The 23407-nt window shown below is 36.9% G+C and overlaps 1 long non-coding RNA gene and 1 pseudogene across 1 annotated transcript in view; both read left to right on the forward strand.

Annotated features, from left to right (window-relative positions):
• The window catches only part of LOC118532788 (uncharacterized), a 957805-nt gene that overhangs the window by 816785 nt on the left and 117613 nt on the right, over positions 1-23407 (forward strand). The gene's annotated exons all lie outside the window — the stretch shown is intronic.
• On the forward strand, positions 10360-10436 carry LOC118532789 (U4 spliceosomal RNA; annotated as a pseudogene).

The following is a 23407-nucleotide window of genomic DNA, read 5'->3' on the forward strand; positions in this document are numbered from 1 at the left end:
AAGTTGGAAACCACAAAGATGTCCTTCAGTAAATGAATGGATAGAGAAGCTTTGCTACATCCAGACAATGACATATTATTCAGCACTAAAAAGTAATGAGCTGCCAAGCCATGAAGAGACACAGAGGAACCTTAAATGCATATACTCAGTTAAAGAAGACAATATGAGAAGGCTACATTCTGTATGATTCCAACTATATGACATTCTGGAAAAGTCAAAATTGTGGAAGTAAATAGATCACTGGTTGCCAGAGGTTGTGGATGGTTGAGGGTGTGAGGGTGGGGCAGAGCACAGTGCGTTTTTAGGGCAGTAAAACTATTCTGTGTGACACCATAATGATGGACACATGTTGTTATCCATATGTCTAAATCCATAGAATATAAAACACCAAGAGTGGGGTGCCTGGGTGGCTCAATCAGTTAAGTGTCTGTCTTTAGCTCAGGTCATGATCCCAGGATCCTGGGATCAAGGCCCACATTGGGCTCCCTGCTCAGTGGGGAGCCTGCTTCTCCCTCTCCCCACTGCTTGTGCTCTCTCTCCCTATCTCTCTTTCTTCAAATAAATAAATAAAATACTAAAAAAATAAAAAAAATGGTAAAACCCCAAGCGTGAACCCTAATGTAATCTATGAACTGTGGGCGTAAATGATGTATCAATGTATACTCATTATTGTAACAAATGCATCACTCCAGAGGGGACATTGACAATGGAACAAGCTATGCATATGGGGGAGCAGGGAATATATGGGAAATCTCTATGCTACCTCCTTAATTTTGCCATTAACTTAAATTGCTCTAAAATAATAGTCTTTTTTTTCTTTTTCTTTTTATTATGTTATGTTAATCACCATACATTACATCGTTAGTTTTTGATGTAGTGTTCCATGATTCATTGTTTGCGTATAACACCCAGTGCTCCATTCAGTACATGCCCTCTTTAATACCCATCACCAGGCTAGCCCATCCTGCCACCTTAGTCTTTTAAAACAAACAAACAAACAAAAAAAGGTCTTGGTATAGTAAGTGTGGGATAAGGATTAGGACAGCCACAATCTCTGTTCTGCTGGGCTCCACATGGAATGGAAGAAGACAATTGTCAAAGGCTCCAGTTGAAGCATGGAGGTGTAAGAAGAGGCAGATACTATAGGTCTCTCCAGGAATTCCTGGGACAAGTGGGATCACATAGAATTTGGGATACATGTGGCTGGAATATTTATTGCTGAAGGAATCAACAGCAGATGAGGCTATCTCTGAGGGGTTCCTCCATGACTGACCCTAACAAGGCATGGGTGAAGCTGAGTATCACCCCAACGTAACTACATATACCTTCTAGCTGCTCACACCACCTTGGACCTGTTAATTTCTGAGTTTGTGTAACAGAGCTCTAAATTATTTTTAAACAACACCTCCTTTAAAGTCTTCCAATGGGTATGTAAATTTTCTAGTACTTAGTAAGCACTACAAATACATTCTACGTGAGTCCAGAGCTATGTAGTTACACTGCCAAATCTTATTTGCTCTGAAATTAGCAAGTTGCATTGTTTCACTGGATTCACAAAACTCTAGGAATTATTAGAGAAGCAAAATAATTTACCCAAGTCAAAGAGTTAGCAAAAATAGAGCCAGGATCTGAACCCACATATAATTCTCAACCATTATCCAAAACTGGTCCCCACAATAAGGGGCAAGTTATCACTGAAAAAATATGAAGCACAAAATCTAGTTAATAAAAATAAAAGTATGCTTAGCGCATAGAATCTCTCACTAATAATTGAAGATGATGGCTCCATTTATTTATATGTGTATTACTGGTTATTCTATCAACCTGCTGAAGGATTTGGGGCCATGTTTTTCTAGAGAATATGCTGGCTAACTCTCTGCACTGTGCTTGCAATGATTTCCCACTGTCACTGAGATTTATATGATAATAAAACAGGGGTAATCAGATGAGCAAAGAACTTTTCCCAGGATCCTAAACCTGAGATTCCAAGAAAAAAAGCACAATTTAAATAATTGAATTAGGAATCTCTGTGGACTATATTGCCCCCACAAAAAACTAACATATTCAACTCCTATTTAGAGAATTGAAATTCTAAAGGAACTACTTTTCTTATTTTATGGTTAAATTCAGACACCAATAAACTATCTAAGGTGTAAAGCATTTCCCTATTATGTATATCCAAGGAGAAAATGGATGCAACGTTTTCAAGTAATTATTTTGTGTCCAGCACAGTGGTAAGCAGTTCACATATTATTATATAGCTCCAAAACACTTTGAGGTGAATATTATTTTTGTTTTGCAGATCAGAGAACTGAGAATCAGAAAGTGCCTAATATCACACTGCCAGACATGAATATTATGACATTTTGTAAAACTTTCTGTGATAAATTAGTCATTATCTCTGAAAAACAAGAAGAAAGTCTTTAATCAGGTTTTAGAAATGTGTTAGATAATTCTCAATTTTATATATCTAGGTGAGAGAATGATCCATCTCATATTTTTGCACAGAAGTGTACATACTTGAATATGTATTACGATTTAAGTCAAATGGAATACAGCCAAAATTATCATTGGTTGTGCATCTTTTGATTTAAGTGCAGTTCAACAAACACATTGAACATCTAGTATGTAGTGTCATTCATTTGTTATTCTATTAACAAACTTAAGTGAGTACCTACTGTATGCAATAATGGAGATGTGTTAATGAATGATATTTTTATTATTGAAAACTCACCAGTAGCTAATATATGTATAAAGTAATACATGTAAAACTATAAAAACAAATGAACAAAGAGAGGAAAATGTATAGGAAAAGGATAAAACGGTAAAAAAAAAATATGGAAAAGGATATCAACAAGTAATTTGCAGAAGTTGTAATCCAAAAACATAAAAACATTAACAAAACTCAAAATTATTTGTTTTCAGATAAAAGCAAAATACAACAAAAGTACTACCATACTATACCTTTGCAACTGGCAAAACCCCACAAAGCTAGACAACATTGAGTGTTGGAGAGGATTTGGGAATTCTGAACCCTCTGAGTGACTGCTGGGAGTGCACGGCCACCTTTCTGGCATGTTTATTAAATGATCTGTTCTTGGTTCTACATCCCAAAGAACTTCTCACAGAAGTCCATGAGAGACACCACCAGAGTGCCCATGACAGGGGAACAATGTAACCATCACCAGGAGGATGGGGAATAGACTCCCTTTTTCATGAATGTAGGAGTTGGGATGGTTGATTTTGTGTGTCAGTTTGACTAGGCCAGGGAGTGCCCAGATGAAACATTATTTCTGGATGTGCCTGAGGATGTTTTTTCGTGAGATTACCATTTAAGTTTTCATGAATTCAGTAAAGTAGATCACCCTCCTCAGTGTGGGTCAGCATCATCAAATCTGTTGAGGGCCTGACTAGAACAAAACGTGGAGGAAGGGGGAATGCTCTCATTATTATTCCTGTCAGGTTGCTTGAGCTGGGATATTGATCTTCTCAATACTCTTGGTTTTCAGGCCTTTGGATCTTGACTGTAATTTCCATCATCAGCTCCCCTGGTTCTCAGGCTTTTGACTTTGGATGGAATTAGACCACAAGCTCTCTTGGGTGTCTAGCTTGGAGACAGTAGATCATGGGATGACTCCATAACTACATGAACAAATTCCTTATAATAAGTCTCTTCATATATATACATGAATCTCCTATTGGTTCTGTTTCTGTAGAAAACCCTGTAGTCTATGATGAGGGAGAAAGGAATTACTGCAGAAAAGGTAAGAAAAAGCAATAAATAAATGACATAGAAAGGTGCCTGCCATGGATAAATGATAATGTACTGTGAACTGAGTAAGATTAATTCAGAGCTTAGTATATGAGATCAAAGAGGGGAAAAAAAATAAACACTCTGTCTCATTGAATCCAATTAAAACTCATTTTAAAATGTTTTCATTTACAAAATTGAACAAGACTCTCAAGTACATAGGAATAAACACACATACATGTATTAATATGTATTAAATACATGTTTATAAATGTATATGTGTGTGTGTGTTCTCTATTGAAGACCATTAAAATAAGAACAGAGAAAAGGAGAGATATTCTTTGTTTTTTGATGAAAAAAATCAGTACAGAATATACACAATAATGGAAATTCTTCAACTGAACCTATATGTTCAATGTTACTGCAAACACAAATCTCAATAGGGATTTTTATGATTTTTTCTTTATTTTGTTTGTTTCAACAATTTGATCTTAAAATTCAAGTGAGAGACTAAAGGATCAATGATACTAAAGATATCTTTGAAAAAAATAAGGTTAGAAACTTACTCTACTAGATACTACGACATTAGACTTTCAAATTCAGTTCTGAGAAAGACAAGTTGACCAGCGAAACAGAATAGGGAGCCCAAGGATAAACCAATACATAATAGGAAACAGAGGTGGGTTTTCAAATCAGTCTGGAGAGGATGGTCTACTCAAGCAATAGCTTTGGACAAAAATAAGTTAAGTATCATATTGTAAGGTATATTTTTGAAGAACATAGAATTTATATGAGTTCAAAATCCACTTCTCTATGACATGTCTTCAGGAAGTTATTTTACCTTAGTATCCTTATCTGTAAAATGGACTTAAGGATAATACCTAACTCTTAGTGCTGGGGATTTCAATGCCACCACATTAAAAGTGTATATAGTAAGCAATAGATGTGTTAGGTAGTGTACTTATTATAAATCCAACTGATAGGCTGCATAATTAGGATTCTTTTCCTCCTAGTTAACTAATTCATTTATCCATTCAAAATTATTTCTTGCAAAACTATCATGTATCAGATGCTATTTTGAGTAGTGGACATAAGACAGTGTAGGAAGCAGAAGTGAATACTGACTGCATGGAACCATAAGTCTTGGGAAAGGAGATTAATTTGCAGAAGATAAATAAGTAAAATGCATAGACTATTAACTGATAATGAAAGCTATGGGGAGAAAATGGAATAGGATTTGGTATGTCAGAGTGTGTGAAATTTAAGTATGTGGCCAATGAAGGCCTTATAAAAAAAAAAAAAAAGCTAATATATGAGTAAAGTGTGGATGGAGGAAATGGAACAACTCATAGACACCACATAGGAAAGCGTACATCTCCAGTGCTCTCCAGTCCTGACAAAATACAGAACAAAAATGAGTCCACAATAAGTCCACGCCTTCAGTTTGGCACTATCCAGTTTGAATCAGTATATTCTCAAATAAATCCTTGAAAAGAAATTGAATATGCCTCAGTTTACCTTCTTGTGCTAGTTTGTGGAGATTTTTCTTATGAGAGTATATTAGATTTTGTTAGATATTTTCCTGGATCCATAGATATAATCATGTGACTTTTCTATTTTAGTTTATTGAAGTGATGGATTACATTAATTGATTTTAGAACATTGAACCGGGCATGCATACCTGGGATAAATCCCTCCTGCTTGTGGTATATAATTATTTTTATACATTGTTGAATTTATTTAAAATTTTTTTTTCAAGTTTTTGTTTAAATTCTAGTTAGTTAACATATAGTGTAATACTGGTTTCAGGAGTAGAATTTAGTGATTCATCACTTACATATAGCATGTAGTGCTCATCACAATGGTGCAGCCATTCTGAAAAACAGTATGGAAGTTCCTCAAAAAGTTAAAAATAGAACTCTACAATCCAGCAATTACACTACTATGTATTTACCCAAGGATATAAAAATACTGATTCAAAGGGGCACATACACCCCGATGTTTATAGCAGCATTATCAACAATAGCCAAATTATGGAAAGAGCCCAAATGTACATTGTTGGATTTATTTTTAATTCTTTTATTTCAATTAAATTTAGTTAACATATATTATATTATTAGTTCCAGGGATAGAATTCAGTGATTCATCAGTTGCATAGAACACCCAGTGCTCATTACATCACGTGCCCTCCTTAATGCCCATCACCCAATTACCCCATCCGCCCACCCACCTTCCCTCCAGCAACCCTGTTTGTTCCTTATAGTTAAGAGTCTCTTATGGTTTGCCCCCCTTTCTGTTTTTATCTTATTTTATTTTTCCTTCCCTTCCCCTGTGTTCATCTGTTTTGTTTCTTAAATTCCACATATGAGTGAAATCATATGGTATTTGTCTTTCTCTGATTGACTTATTTCACTTAGCCTAATACATTCTAGCTCCATCCACATCACTGCAGATGGAAAGATTTCATTCTTTTTGATGGGCTGGGTAATATTCCATTGTATATATATATACCACATCGTCTTTATCCATTCATCTGTCAATGGACATCTGGGCTCTTTCCATAGTTTGGCTATTGTGGACATTGTTGCTATAAACATCAGGGTACATGTGCCCCTTCAAGTCACTGTGCTTATATCCTTCAGATAAATACCTAAAAGTACAATTGCTGGGTCATGGTTAGTTCTATTATTAACTTTTTGAGGAGCCCCCATACTGTTTTCCAGAGTGGCTGTACCAGCTTACATTCCCACCAACAGTGCGCGAGGGTTCCCCTTTCTCCGCATCCTCGCCAACATCTGTTATTTCCTGAGTTGTTAATTTGAGCCATTCGGACTAGTGTGAGGTGGTATCTCATTGTGGTTTTGATTTGAATTTCCCTGATGCCAAGTAATGTTGAGCATTTTTTCATGTGTCTGTTAGCCATTTGTATGGGTCTTTAGAGAAATGTCTGTTCACATCTTCTGCCTATTTCTTGACTGGATTTTTTATTTTTGGGGGTGTTGAGCTTGGTAAGCTCTTTATAGATTTTGGATACTAGCCCTCTATCTGATATTTCATTTGTGAATATCTTCTTCATCCTTAGGTTGCCTTTTAGTTTTGTTGACTGTTTCCTTTGCTGTGTAAAAGCTTTTTATCTTGATGAATTCCCAATAGTTCGTTTTTGCTTTTGTTTCCCTTGCCTTTGGAGACGTGTCTAGCAAGAAGTTGCTGTGGCTGAGGTCAAAGAAGTTGCTGTGGCTGCCTGTGTTCTCCTCTAGGATGAAAGACCTAAATGTGAGACAGGAATCTATCAAAATCCTAGGGGAGAACATATTGTTGTAATTTGCTAACTTCTTTTTTTTTTAATTAATTTATTTATTTGTCAGAGAGAGAGAGCACACAATCAGGGCGAACAGCAGGCAGAGGGAGAAGCAGGCTCCCTACTGAGCAGAGAGCCTGATATGGGACTCAATCCCAGGACCGTGGGATCATGACCTGAGCCGAAGGCAGACACTTAATAACTGAGCCACCCAGGCGTCCCTGATAACTTCTTATACAGGATTTTTGCATCCATGTTTATGAGAGATATTAATCTTTAGTTTTCATTTCTTATAATGCCTTTTCCTGGTTTTGGCATTAGGGTAATGCTGGAATGAGTCAGGAAATATTCCCTCTGTCCATGCTCTGAAAGAGATTGTATAGAATTGGTATAATTTCTTTCCTAAGTATTTGGTAGAATTCACCAGTAAACCCATTCTGGGCATTTTTTTTTTTTTCTGTTGTGGAAAGTGATTATTATTGATTCATAAATATTTATATTGGCTTATTTAGATTGTGTATTTCTTGTGTGAGTTATGGCAAATTTTATGTTTTGAGGATTTGCCCCATTTTATCTGGGCTATCGAATTTGTGGACATAGAGTTGTTCATAGTATTCCTTTATTATCTTTTTAATGTATATGGCATCTGTAGTGGTATCTCTTATTTCATTCCTGATATTAGTAAATTATGTCCTATATTTTTATTTCCTTAAATAATCTGATTAGAGGCTTATCAATTTTATTGATCTTTTCAAAAAACCAGCTTTTGGTTTCATTGATTTTCTCTATTGATTTTTTGTTTTCAATTCCATTTATTTCTGCTCTATTTTTTTTAAATTTTATTTTATTTATTTATTTGACACAGAGAAGGAACACAAGCAGGGGAGCAGCAGGTAGAGGCAGAGGGAGAAGCACGCTCCCCGCTGAGCAGGGAACCCAATGCGGGACTCAATCCCAGGACCCCGGGATCATGACCCGAGGTGAAGGCAGCCGCTTAACCGACTGAGCCACCCAGGAGTCCTCTGCTCTCATTTTTATTATTTCTTTTCTTCTGCTTTCTTTGACTTAAAAAGTTTGCTTTTCTTTTTCTAGTTTCTTAAGGTGGAAACTTAGATTATTGATTTTTGATAGATCTTTCCCCTTTTTCTTTCTTTCTTTCTTTCTTTCTTTCTTTTCTTTTCTTTCTTTCTTTCTTTTTCTTTCTTTCTTTCTTCTTTCTTTCTTTCTTTCTGTCTTTCTTTCTTTTTCTTCTTTCTTTTTTCTTTCTCTTTCTTCTTTCTTTCTTTCTTTCTTTCTTTCTTTCTTTCTTTCTTTCTTTCTTTCTCTTTATCTCTCTCTCTCTCTCTTTTCCTTTCTTTCTTTCTTAGTAGGCTCCATGCCCAGCTTGGAGCCCAACGTGGAGTCCAACATTGAGCCCAGCATGGAGCCAAGCATGGGGCTTGAAACACAACTCTGAGATCAAGACCTGAGCTGAGATCAAGAATTGGGTGTTTAACTGACTGAGCCACCCAGACACCTCTATCTTTCTTCTTTTCTAATACAGGTTTCCCCCTCTATCTAAAGTTTCTATCCTATGAAACCTGTTATAAGCCAAAATGGCATAAAGTGAAGAAGCGATTACCACTAATTTACATGGAAAAAATTGTGTGTTTCCAGGACCCCCAAATTACTTCTCTTAGGCTTCTCTGATACCTTAGGACGTATCTTCTTAATGGATGTACAGAATAAATCAAGACGAGGCACAGATGCTCACAGACACAGTTCAAACCTATGGCAACTTGATGCTGAGATACTGTGTATTTCCCAGAGAGGGAACTTGGTGGACCCACTCTGTTTGCTCAGGGTGTGTGCTGCCTCTATAACAGCTCACTGCAAAACAAATGCTGAACAGTATTTTCAGTTTTCATCTTGTTTTATGACAGTGATGTCTTCTTCAAATATCTTTTGGTTAGCAAAAACAGGTACTAAGGTAAATCTTTGGCAAAAGAGAAGTAGCATAATACAAACTTGCAAAAAGTGGAGGATACCTGTATATACAAACAAAGCTATATATTTCTATCTAAGCTCTGCTTTTGCTACATCCCATAAATTTTGACAAATTTGTTTCATTTTCATTTATTTAAAAATATTGTTTAATTTTACTTAAGATTTCTCCTTTCACCGTTTGTTATTTAGAAGTTTGTTGCATAATCTCCATGTATTTTGGAGACTTCCAGTTATTTTTCTGTCATTGATTTCTAGTCAAATTCAGTTTTGTCCTGAGAGCAGACTTCGTACAATTTCTATATTTTTTTATTTGGTAAGATGTGTTTTATTGCCTCTAATGTGACCTTTTTTTTTTAAGATTTTATTTATTCATTTGACAGAGGGTGAGAGCATGGGAGAGGGAGAGAGAGCATTAGCAGGGGGGAGCTGCAGAGGGAAAGGGAGAAGCAGGCTCCCTGCTCAGCAGGGAGCCCGATGTGGGACTCGATCTCAGGACCCTGGGATTATGACCTGGGCTGAAGGCAGATGCTTAACTGACTGAGCCACCCAGGCGCCCCTAATGTGGTCTATCTTGATGAATGTTCCATGTGAACTTGAGAAGAGTGTGCATCCTACTGTTCTCAATGAAGTAGTCTAAAGTTGCCAATTATATCAAGTTGGTTGATTTGTTAAGTTCAACTATGTCCTTACTGATTTTCTGCCTGCTGGATCTGTCGATTTCTGACAGATGGATGTGAAAGTCTCCAAATATGATAATGGATTGATTTATTTCTCTATAATTCTATTAGTTTTGCCTTGAATAGTTAGATGTTCTGTTGTTAGGCATATATATGTTAAGGATTGGTATGTCTTCTTGGAGATTAACCCCTTTAACATTATGTAATACCCTCCTTCATCTCTGGTAATTTTTTTTTAGCTTTGAAGTTTGCTCTGCCTGAAATTAACATAGCTACTTTTGCTTTCTTTTGATTAGTATTATTCTCGTGCATTTTTCTACTTCATTTTTAAAATTTATATATGTCTTTACTTTTAAAGAGAATGTCTTGTAGAAAATGCATTGTTAGTCTTGTTCTTTAATCCACCCTGACAATCTTAGTCTTATTTTGTGCATTCAGGTCACTGATATTCAAAATGATTATTGTTGTAATCGGATAAATAACTACCATATTTGTGGTTGTTTCCTATTTGTTGCACTCCTTCTTTTCTTCTTTTTTTTTCTCCTCTTTTTCTGCTTTTTAGTGCTTTTAATTAAGCATTTGTATGATTACATTTTTCTCTTCTTTCTTAGCATATTAGTCATACTTTAAAAAAAAATAGTGGCTGCAGCTTTGCGCAGTGGCAGTATCATAGCCAATGAGGTTTATCTGAGGCACGATTATTGCTAATTGAAAAAGCTTCCAGGACAAACAAAAACTAAAGGAATTTGCAAACATGAAACCAGCCCTGCAAGAAATCTTGAAAGGGTCCTCTAAGCAAAGAGAGAGCCTAAACGCAATGTAGACCAGAAAGGAACACAGACAATATACAGTAACAGTCACCTTACAGGCGATACAATGGCACTAAATTCCTATCTTTCAATAGTTACCCTGAGTGTACATGGGCTAAATGCCCCAATCAAAAGACACAGGCTATCAGATTGGATTAAAAAACAAGACCCATCGATATGCTGTCTGCAAGAGACTCATTTTAGACCCAAAGACACCCCAGATTGAAAGTGAGGTGGTGGAAAATCATTTACCATGCTAATGGACACCAAAAGAAAGCTGGGGTGACAATCCTTATATCAGAAAAATTAGATTTTAAACCAAAGACTGTAATAAGAGATGAGGAAGGACACTATATCATACTTAAAGGGTCTATCCAACAAGAAGATATAACAATTGTAAATATCTATGCCCCTAACATGGGAGCAGCCAATTATATAAGGCAATTAATAACAAAAGCAAAGAAACACATCGACAACAATACAATAATAGTGGGGGAAATTAACACCCCCCTCACTGAAATGGACAGATCGTCTAAGCAAAAGATCAACAAGGAAATCAATACTTTAAATGACACACTGGACCAAATGAACTTCATAGACATATTCAGAACATTCCATCCCAAAGCAATGGAATACACATTCTTCTCTAGTGCCTATGGAACATTCTCCAGAATCGATCACATCCTAGGTCATAAATCAGGTCTCAACTGGTACCAAAAGATTGGGATCATTCCCTGCCTATTTTCAGACCACAATGCTTCGAAACTAGAACTCAATCACAAGAGGAAAGTCGGAAAGAACACAAATACATGGAGGCTAAAGAGCATCCTACTGAAGAATGAATGGGTCAACCAGGAAATTAAAGAAGAATTTAAAAAATTCATGGAAACCAATGAAAATGAAAACACAACTATTCAAAATCTTTGGGATACAGCAAAGGCAGTCCTAAGAGGAAAGTATATAGCAATACAAGCCTTTCTCAAGAAACAAGAAAGGTCTCAAGTACACAACCTAACCCTACACCTAAAGGAGCTGGAGAAAGAACAGCAAATCAAGCCTAAACCCAGCAGGAGAAGAGAAATAATAAAGATCAGAGCAGAAATCAATGAAATAGAAACCAAAAGAACAGTAGAACAGATCAAAGAAACTAGGAGCTGGTTCTTTGAAAGAATTAATAAGACTGATAAACCCCTGGCCAGACTTATCAAAAAGAAAAGAGAAATGACTGAAATCAACAAAATCATGAATGAAAGAAGAGAGATCACAACCAACACCAAAGAAATACAAACAATTATAAGAACATATTATGAGCAACTCTATGCCAGCAAATTAGATAACCTGGAAGAAATGGATGCATTCCTAGAGATGTATCAACTACCAAAACTGAACCAGGAAGAAATAGAAAACCTGAACAGACTTATCACCACTAAGGAAATTGAAGCAGTCATCAAAAATCTCCCATCAAACAAAAGCGCAGGGCCAGATGGCTTCCCAGGGGAATTCTACCAAACATTTAAAGAAGAATGAATACCTATTCTTCTGAAACTGTTCCAAAAAATAGAAATGGAAGGAAAACTTCCAAACTCATTTTATGAGGCCACCATTACCTTGATCCCCAAAGCAGACAAAGACCCCATCAAAAAGGAGAATTACAGACCAATATCCTTGATGAACATGGATGCAAAAATTCTCACCAAAATACTAGCCAATAGGATACAACAGTACATTAAAAAGATTATTCACCACAACCAAGTGGGTTTTATCCCTGGGCTGTAAGATTGGTTCAACATCCACAAATCAATCAACGTGATACAATACATTAACAAAAGAAAGAACAAGAACCATATGATCCTCTCAATAGATGCAGAAAAAGCATTTGACAAAGTACAGCATCCTTTCTTGATCAAAACTCTTCAGAGTGTAGGGATAGAGGGTACATACCTCAATATCATAAAGCCCTCTATGAAAAACCCACAGTGAATATCATTCTCAATGGGGGAAAAACTGAGAGCTTTCCCCCTAAGGTCAGGAACACGGCAGGGATGTCCACTATCAACACTGCTATTCAACATAGTATTAGAAGTCCTAGCCACAGCAATCAGACAACAAAAAGAAAGAAAAGGCATCCAAATCGGCAAAGAAGTCAGTCAAACTCTCACTCTTTGCAGATGATATGATACTTTATGTCAAAAACCCAAAACACTCCACCTCAAAACTGCTAGAACTCATACAGGAATTCAGTCAAGTAGCAGGATATAAAATCAATGCACAGAAATCAGTGGCATTCCTATACACCAACAAGAAGACAGAAGAAAGAGAAATCAAAGAGTCTATCCCATTTACAATTGCACCCCAAACCATAAGATACCTAGGAATAAATCTAACCAAAGAGACAAAGGATCTGTACTCAGAAAACTAAAATACTCATGAAAGAAATTGAGGAAGACACAAAGAAATGGAAAAACGTTCCATGCTCATGGATTGGAAGAACAAATATTGTGAAGATGTCAATGCTACCTAGAGCAATCTACACATTCAATACAATCCCCATCAAAATACCATCCACTTTTTTCAAAGAAATGGAACAAATAATCCTAAAATTTGTATGGAACCAGAAAAGACCCCGCATAGCCAGAGGAATGTTGAAAAAGAAAAGCAAAGCTGGCGGCATCACAATTCCGGACTTCCAGCTCTATTACAAAGCTGTCATCATCAAGACAGTATGGTACTGGCACAAAAACAGACACATAGATCAATGGAGCAGAATAGAGAGCCCAGAAATGGACCCTCAACTCTATGGTCAACTAATCTTTGACAAAGCAGGAAAGAATGGCCAATGAAAAAAAGACAGTGTCTTCAACAAATGGTGTTGGGGAAATTGGACAGCCACATGCAGAAGATTGAAACTGGACCATTTCCTTACACCACACACAAAAATAGACCAAAATGGTTGAAAGACCTAAATATGAGACAGGAGTCCATCAAAATCCTAAAGGAGAACACAGGCAGCAACCTCTTCGACCTCAGCCGCAGCAACTTCTTCCTAGAAACATCGCCAAAGGCAAGGGAAGCAAGGGCAAAAATGAACTATTGGGACTTCATCAAGATAAAAAGCTTTTGCACAGCAAAAGAAACAGTCAACAAAACCAAAAGACAACCGACAGAATGGGAGAAGATATTTGCAAGTGACATATCAGATAAAGGGCTAGTATCCAAAATCTATAAAGAACTCATCAAACTCAACACCCAAAGAACAAAGAATCCAATCAAGAAATGGGCAGAAGACATGAACTGACATTTTTCCAAAGAAGACATCGAAATGGCCAACAGACACATGAAGAAGTGCTCAGCATCGCTCAGCATCAGGGAAATCCAAATCAAAACCTCAGTGAGATATCCCCTCACACCAGTCAGAATGGCTAAAATAACAAGTCAGGAAATTGCAGATGTTGGTGGGGATGCGGAGAAAGGGGAACCCTCCTACACTGCTGGTGGGAATGCAAGCTGGTGCAGCCACTCTGGAAAACAGTATGGAGGTTCCTCAAAAAGTTGAAAATAGAGCTACCATATGATCCAGCAATTGCACTCCTGGGTATTTACCCCAAAGATACAAATGTAGGGATCTGAAGAGGTACGTGCACCCAGATGTTTATAGCAGCAATGTCCACAATAGCCAAAGTATGGAAAGAGCCAAGATGTCCATCGACAGATGAATGGATAAAGAAGAGGTGGTATATATATATACAATGGAATATTATGCAGCCATCAAAAGGAATGAGATGTTGCCATTTGCAATGACGTGGATGGAACTGGAGGGTATTATGCTGAGCGAAATAAGTCAAGCAGAGAAAGACATGTATCATATGACCTCACTGATATGAGGAATTCTTAATCTCAGGAAACAAACTGAGGGTTGCTGGAGTCGGGGGTGGGGTGGGAGGGAAGGGATGACTGGGTGATAGACACTGGGGAGGGTATGTGCTCTGGTAAGCGCTGTGAATTGTGCAAGACTGTTGAATCTCAGATCTGTACCTCTGAAACAAATAATGCAATATATGTTAAGAAAAAAAAGAAAAGAAGAAGAAGATAGCAGGAGGGGAAGAATGAAGGGGGAAATCGGAGGGGGAGACGAACCATGAGATGCGATGGACTCTGAAAAACAAATTGAGGGTTCTAGTGGGGTGGGAGGATGGGTTGGCCTGGTGATGGGTATTACAGAGGGCACATTCTGCATGGAGCACTGGGTGTTATGCACAAACAATGAATCATGGAACACTACATCTAAAACTAATGATGTAAAAACAGAGTGGCCAGGGACGCCTGGGTGGCTCAGTTGGTTAAGCGTCTGCCTTCGGCTAAGGTCATGATCCCAGGGTCCTGGGATTGAGCCCCGCATCGGGCTCCCTGCTCTGTGGGAAGCTTGCTTCTCCCTCTCCCCCCCCCCCGCTTGCGTTCCCTCTCTTGCTGTGTCTCTCTCTGTCAAACAAATCAATAAAATCTTTAAAAAATAAAAAAAAATAAAAAATAAAAATAAAACTAATGATGTAATGTATGGTGATTAACATAACAATAAAAATTTTAAAAAATAGTGGTTGCATTAGAGGTTGCAATATATGTTTGTAGCTAATCCAAGTAATCTTTCAAATAACACTATACTACTGAACAGGTAGTGCATCATATAATAAGAAAATAATCCTATTTCTTCCCTCCTATGCCTAATATCATTGCTGTCATTTATATTACTTATATATAAGCTTACATTAGCATATCTATATCATATATGCATACATAAGCACACATGATTGAATAAACTGTTGGTGTTATTTGGAACAAACTGTTATCTGTCAAATCAATTAAAATAAGAAAAATTAAAATTTTTATTTTACCTTCACTTATTCCTTCTTCAATGCTCTTCCTTTATGTACATTCAAGTTTTGGACTTATATTATTTTCCTTTTTTCTAAAAAAACTCCTTTAGCATTTTTTGCAAGTCAGGTCTATGACAACAAATGCTTTCAATTTATGTTTCAGAAAGGACTTAATTCCCTTTCACTTTTGAAGGATAATTTTACAGTGCACAGAATTCTGGGTTAGTGTTTTGTTTTTGTTTTTTTTTTTCTCTCTCAACATTTGAAGTACTATGCTCCCCACCCAACTTTCTTCTTGCTTGCATGGTTTCTGAAGAGAATTTAGATGTTATTCTTATCTTTGTTCCTCAGTAGGAAAGGTGTTTTATCTCTGGCTCCTTTCAAGATTTTTTCTTTATCTTTGAATTTTGTATAGTTTGAAGATGATATGCTTAGGTGACTTTTTTTTTTTTTTTTTTTTTTTTTTGCATTTATTCTGCTTGGCGTTTTCTAAGCATCGTTCATCTGTGGTTTGGTGCCTGACATTAATCTGAAGAAATTCTTGATCACTAGTGTTTTGTGTACTTCTGTTTCTTTCTCTTTCCTCTCCTTCTGGTATTCCCATTACGTATGTGCTATATCTTTTTTAGTTGTCCCATAGTACTTGGATATTGTTTTCTGTTTTGTTTTTCTAGGCTTTCTTCTCTTTGCTTTTTAGTTTTTGCTGTTGAGATATCCTCAAGCTCATCTCAAGATTTCTTCAAGATTCTTTCTCAGTCATGCCCAGTTTACTCCTAAGTCCATCAAAGACATTCTTCATTTCTGTTACAGTGTTTTTTGATCTCTGGCATTTATTTTTAGTTCTTTCTTAGGATTTCCATCTCTCTGCTACTATTGACCATCTGTTCTTGCATTTGGTCTACTTCAAGCATTAGAGCCCTTAACATATTACTCATGGCTATTTAAATTCCTGGTCTGATAATTCTAACACTCCTGTCCTTCTGGTTTTGATGCTCTGTCTCTTCAGATTGTGGTTTTTGCCTTTTAGTATGCTTTGTGATTTTTTTCCTTCTGTCAGACATGACGTAACAAGTAAAAGGAACTGTTGTAAATAAGCCTTTAGGGTGAGGTGTGAGGGGAGGAAAAGCACTCTATGTCCTGTCGTTAGGTCCCAGGCCTTTAATGAGCCTATGCCTCTGGACTGTGAGCTTCACTAGAGTTTCCCTGTTTGTTCTTCCCCTTAGATGGGACAGAGTGGCTAGAGTGAGCTGGAGTTGGGTATTTCACTCCCCCAAATCATTGGGCTTTGAAACTACCCAGCAAGTTAGATCCTAGTTGAGTAGTTTCTCCTGAGGGTGGGTCATGTTAAGCAGAACAGAGAGTTGCAGTCTATTTCAAAATGATTCTTTTTTCTCTGTCCCCTATAGGATGCAGGAAAGGATATTTCTCTGATATTTACTGTGAGAATCTCATCCTTTCAGTTCTGATTTCTATTGAGTTCAAGCCCCATGACATGGGTGAGCCCAAGTTCTTGTCTCTCACCCTTGGCAAGAGCATTCTCTCCCAGGTCTTAACTATTGGGCCTATCCCCTTCCTCAGGACCCTGCTAACATTACCTGCCTAGCTCCTTTTTTTGTGCTTAGACCATAGGTTTGTTTAGAAAATTTCTTTTGAACATAATTATTTATTTAAAAACACATTGGTTGATTGAACTCCTATTTCAGGAGTTAAATATTCTGACCATATATACTTTTATATTGTCAGAAAGAGATATTCCAACAATTTCTTTTAAGAAAGAAAGAGGGGTGCCTGGATGACTCAGCTGGTTAAGCATCCAACTCTTGATTTCAGCTCTAGTCATGATCTCAGGGTCCTGAGATTGAGCCCTTGGGCTCTGTGCTGAGTGTGGACCCTGCTTAAGATTCTCTGTCCCTTTTGGGCACCTATGTGGCACAGTCAACTAAGGGTCCGACTCTTGGTTTCAGCTCAGGTGGTGATCTCATGTCATGATCTCAGGATCATGACCTCAGGGTCCTGAGATCAAGCCTGGAGTCAGGCTCTGTGCTCAGCAGAGAGTCTGCCTAAGACTCTCTCTCCCTCTCCCTCTGCTCCTTCCCACCTTGTTTGTGGGTACACACTCTCTCTAAAAAAAAAAAAAAAAAAGAAAGAAAAAAGAAAGAAAGAAAGAAAGAAAGAAATGAATTAAGAATGTTGGGAATTTCATCCACCTACTGGTTACTGTATTTCCTGACTTTATTAGTCATGTGTAAATGGTAAATATTTGAATCTATCGCAAATATACAGTGCTTTAACTCTCAATGAGAAAAAAAAAAAAAAAAAGGAGTGGACTACCTATCACCTCCCATCTCAGAAACTGTTCCTTCACTGTGGATGGTCTCAGAGGGCAAACAGCACACATTTAGGGCACAGGGTACCTTTCCTTTGACTCTCATGCAAGGAAGATCTGTTTTGCCCACAAGTATGAGAAAAGTAGGATTTCTTTTCTTAATTAACAATTTTGGAATAAACCTCGAGTATCAGGAGATGGTGCCACAAGTCCAAAATAGAGCTTTGAAATCATAAGTATACTGTTATTTTATAATTATTTTTCTAAAAAAAGTATTTTTGTGAACAATTTTTGTTAGTATTTTTACTCTTTAATAGCATCGAGAAAATGTGTTATTTGTTTGTTGGTTTTGCTACTTTATTGTATACTGCACAGTTAGGGATGATTTGATCAGATTTTAATTTGTCTAAAGATCTAACTAGATAACATAAGAAGTGAGGGACAATGGTGCTAAAGAGGAAATATTCTGCTTTGCATTATTTAATTTGATAGAGATTCAAGGGCACGGAGTTGTTTTTGAAGCACAAACTACTTAGGAAATTGTAATTTTCCTTCCATGAAGAGCTCAGCCAGATAAAAACTGACATTTTCAAATAAATAAATGTATTACTATTTTTAGTCCTGGTACAATTTTATGTTTTCTGTGTCTTGCCAGTCATGAGTGGTCATTTTTAAATAGAGTTTTTTTCTTCCTCTATGACCATCTCTGCTTGATAAAAACTGACATTTTTGAAATAAGCCATAATATATTTGCTATTTTTAGACTTTGTCCAATTTTATATTTTCATTTCCAGCAGTTCTGTCTTTATATAAATTCATTAACTGTAGTACACTGTTGAGAATAAGAGAGTGCATATACTGTTTAATAAATTAATAAATGCAGTTCCTCTGCAAATACAAACATTTTGGAAAATAAGTCTAAAATAATGTATAACAAATCAATTTTAGTTACCCTGCAATTATTCCTATTATCCGTAATACCCTTGTGATTAAATCTCTTGGAATATTAAAAATGTTTCTGGAAGTTTTAAATGTATAATACACATGAAGAATAATTTGAAGAAGCAAATATACACAATATTCCATCATCTCCTTAAAATTTTGATATTTGCTGTTGTCATCGTTAGCATAGGATCATTTTGTAAGACTTTATATAAATGTTACCCAGCTATTTTCTATGTTTAGTACACATTTTGTCTCTAAACCCTTTCTTTGCCTCTTGCCTGCATTGACTAAAAGATGCCTATTATCCATTCCTGTCCTTGACTTTCCCACATAAACCCCAGTGTTGCACATATTCTGCCACAGTGAAAGCCTTAAGACAAAATGAGTAAATTTAAAATTACTGTGTTCACTCTGATAGATGTCAAATCAGATGACCCCAAAGGAAGGAAAGTCAGTGTGTGACAGTCCTCACAATACAAGACACTTGCCCCAACCTGCCTATCTCCATATCAGAAGAGGGAAAAAACACTACCCCAAGAAGCTTATCAACAGTGATGACTTTCTCAGCTATTAAGGATTTATCTCGACTGCCCTGGGTCACAGCATCTGTGTTTTAATTGGAATTTGGATAGCTATGATTTCTCTAAGCCTTACCACAATTTCCATTTCTTTCTTATCTTGTACGTCATTTATTTATTATTTATCAATTTGTTTACTTATATCCTGTCAAATATAAAGAAATTGATTTTTTTTTAAATTAGACTATATAAATTCATTTGTGCTGTGGAGAAAAATTAACCTGAAATCTGAGGGTTCATAAAACAGAGGGCATTGAAGAATGGTGTTTAGGAAGATACTGAACTCACTTCCTCTCATGGACACGCCAAATCTATAGCTACATGTGGAACAATTCCCTTTGAAAAAGATGTGGAAACTAAACAGCACTTCCACAGCAGAAGATAAAAGGATGACATCAAGATGGATAGGAGAGGCAGAGATGCTCTCTCACCATGTACCCACAGTAAGGAGGAAACTCACAAATATGGAGCTTCTCCCTGAGGAACAAGGGATTCATACCCCACATCAGGCACATAGACCCTAGGGACCTGCACTAGAGAGACAAACTCCCAAAATGTCTGGCTATGAAAGCAAATAGGGCTTGTGTCCTGGATACCCAAAGAACTGTAAGGAACCAAGATTCTCCTTTTAAAAGGTTTGCAGGCATGAGGACTTCTTAATCTCAGGAAACAAACAGAGTTGCTGGAGTGGTGGGGGGTGGAAGGGATGGGGTGGCTGGGTCATAGACACTGGGGAGGGTATGTGCCGTGGTGAACACTGTGAATTGTGTAAGACTGATGAATCACAGACCTGTACTTCTGAAACAAATAATACATTATATGTTAAAAAAAAAAAAAAAAAAAAGAAGAAGAGGAGAAAGAAGATAGTAGGAAGGGAAAAATGAAGGGGGGGAAATCAGAGGGGGAAAAGGACCATGAGAGACTATGGACTCTGAGAAACAAACTGAGGGTTCTAGAGGGGAGGGGGTTGGGTGGATGAGTTAACCTGGTGATGGGTATTAAAGAGGGACCTTGCAAGTGCAAGTGGGCTTTCATAGTAACAGCACTGTCCAACTGCCTTGCTAAAGAGAGTAGCTCACCCTGGCCCTATACTCTCCCACTACCTCACTAAAACAGGTGGATGTGCTCCTCCCCAGGCTCTCCAGATGCCTCACTAAAGGTTGTGTGTCCATGCAGTCCACACAGGGAATGCCCCTTGATCAGCTGATCCTGGTGGCCAGAGGTGCTTGTGTTCCTGGGCTCCATGACACTGTAACAATCAGAAAGACAGTTCTTGGGGGCGCCTGGGTGGCTCAGTTGGTTAAGCGACTGCCTTCGGCTCAGGTCATGATCCTGGAGTCCCGGGATCGAGTCCCGCATCGGGCTCCCTGCTCGGCAGGGAGTCTGCTTCTCCCTCTGACCCTCCCCCCTCTCATGTACTCGCTCTCTCTCTCATTCTCTCTCTCTCAAATAAATAAATAAAATCTTTAAAAAAAAAAAAAAAAAAAAAAGAAAGACAGTTCTTGGCAGGCTACCACCCCCAGGGCTCTGCACAGATGGCAAACTGAAACACACTTCCAGTTTTCACTGGAAAAAGACCTATTTCCTTGTCCTGGAGCTTCAGCCTTGGGGGCAGGCTTCAGATTTGCCACACATCTAGAACCTACAGGGGTGCTCTCAGGGAACATAATCAGTGTACACCATCTTTGCATCCTTTTTTTGGCCTCATTGTAGCTCACTGGTACCTCTAAGAAAGGAGTTAATACACTCTGGAGCCCTGATTTTTTCATCTGTCAGCCAGGAGACACCTTTAGATTGCCTGGTTTGAAGGCCAGCAGAGTTTATGATTGTGATTCCACAGTGTTGTTAATATTTGTGTACTTTAAAGGTGCTGCCTGAGCATGTGACTTCCAGTCAGCCTTATACTAGTTGCTAAAATCCCATCCTTTGCAACATTGAAAGGTGTTGGTACACCCTCCAGGTAGGACCTAACAAGAATAAGTCAGGTTGTTTACACAATCACAAATATTTGGAAGACAACCAAGAGCTAGGGCAAGGTTGAATGATAAGGTTAATCTCCTACACAATGCCACTTTGTAAAAACACCTGGAGAGGTAGTAGCTGTTTTACCTAATGCATAGAAACCAACACAGAGAGTCAAGCAAAATGAGGAAACAGGAACATGTTTTAAACAGAAGAGTAAGATGAAACCTCAGAAAAGGACTTCAAGGAAAGGGAGATAAGTAATGTACCTGATAAAGAGATAAGTAATGGTCAGAAAAATGCTAACCAAACTTGAGAGAAGAATATGAAAATTTCCACAAAGAGGTAAAAATATAAGAAAGTACTGAACAGAAGTAACAGAGATGAATACAATAACTGAATTGAAAAACACATTAGAGTGGTCCAACAGCCAACTAGCTGACTAGATGAAGCAGAACAGATCAGTAACCTGAAACACAAGGCAATGAAAATGACCCAGTCAGACTAGCAAAAAGAAAAAAAAAAAAAAAGGTAAAGATAGCTTAAGAGACCTATAGGACCATATCAAACAGATTAACATCCACATTATAGGGGTTCCAGAAAGAAAATAGAGAGGAAAAATGGCAAAAAACTTACTTGAAGAAAAAAATGTCTGAAAATTTTCTAATCCAGGGGAAGAAACCGATATCCAGGTCCAGAAATCACACAGAGTTACAAATAAAATGAACCTAAAGAAATCCACATCAAGACACTTGATAATTAAAATTTCAAAAATTAAATGTAAGGAGAGAATCTTAAAAATGGCAAGAGAAATGCAACTTTTAAGTACAAAGGAATACTTATGAGACTACAAGATTTTTCAGCAGAAACTTTACAGACCAGAAGAGAGCGGTCTGATATATTCAAAATGCTGAATGTAAAAAATAAAATAAAATAAATAAATAAATAAATAAATAAATAAAAAATAAATAAATAATAAATAAATAAATAAATAAATTCCAACTAAGAATACTCTACCCAGCAAGAGATTCATTCAGAAAAGGAGAGATAGAGTTCTCTAGATAAGCAAGAGTTAAAGTAGTTCATCACCACTATACCAGATTTATAAGGAATGTTAAAGGGATTTCTTTAAGTGAAAAAGAAAACACAGGAATTATTAATGGGAAAACATGTCAAAGTAAAAACCTCTCTGGTAAAGCCAAATATATAATGAAATAGTGTATTGATCACTTGTAAGGCTAGTATGAAGATTAAAAGACACAGTAGTAAAAGTAAGTATAACTACAATTATTGGGTAAGGGTTACACAAAATAAAATATGTAGAATGTGACATCAAAGACATAAAATGTGGCTGAGGGGTAGTAAAAATGTAATGTTTTAGAATACATTCAAACTTAACTTGTTATCCACTTAGATAGACTGTTATATATATATATATATATATATATATATGAACTCTTATATATCAGCCTCATTGTAACCACAAAGCAAGAACCTATAGTAAATACACAATATAATGAGAAAGGAATCTAAGTACAACACTAAAGAGTGTCATCAAACCACAAGGAAGAGAACAAGAAAAGAAGAAAAGAACAGAGAGGAAGTGCAAAACAGCCAGAAAAGAATTGACAGATGGCTGTAAGTACATACTTATCAATAACTACTTGACATGTAAATGGATTAAGTTCGTCAATCAAAAGACATACAGTGGCTGAGTGGATGAAAGAAGAACCATCTATATGCTGCCTACAGAAAACTTACTTCATATATATGGGCACACACAGACTGGAAGTGAAGGGATGGAAAAAGATATTCCATGAAATAGATACCCAGTGAAAGCTTGTGAAAATAAAAACAAAAACAAAGAAAGCTTGGGTAGCTATACTTATATCAGAAAAAAAAAAAAAAAAGACTTTAAGACAAAGACTATATGAAAGCTCAAAAAAGAAGTACATTACATACTGATAAAGGGTTAATTCAACAAGAAGATGTAATATTCATAAATATGCATTCAACATAGGAGCACCTAAATGTATAAAGGAAATACTAACAGAGCTAAAGGGAAAAATCGACAGCAACACAGTAATAGTAAGGAACTTTAATACCACACTTACATCAATGGATAGGTCATCCATACAGAAAATCAATAAAGGAACATCAGGCTTTGATGACACATTAGACTCGATGGACTTAGTATATACAGAATA

Source organism: Halichoerus grypus, chromosome 3 (assembly GCF_964656455.1).
Source record: "Halichoerus grypus chromosome 3, mHalGry1.hap1.1, whole genome shotgun sequence".
NCBI lineage: Eukaryota > Metazoa > Chordata > Mammalia > Carnivora > Phocidae > Halichoerus > Halichoerus grypus.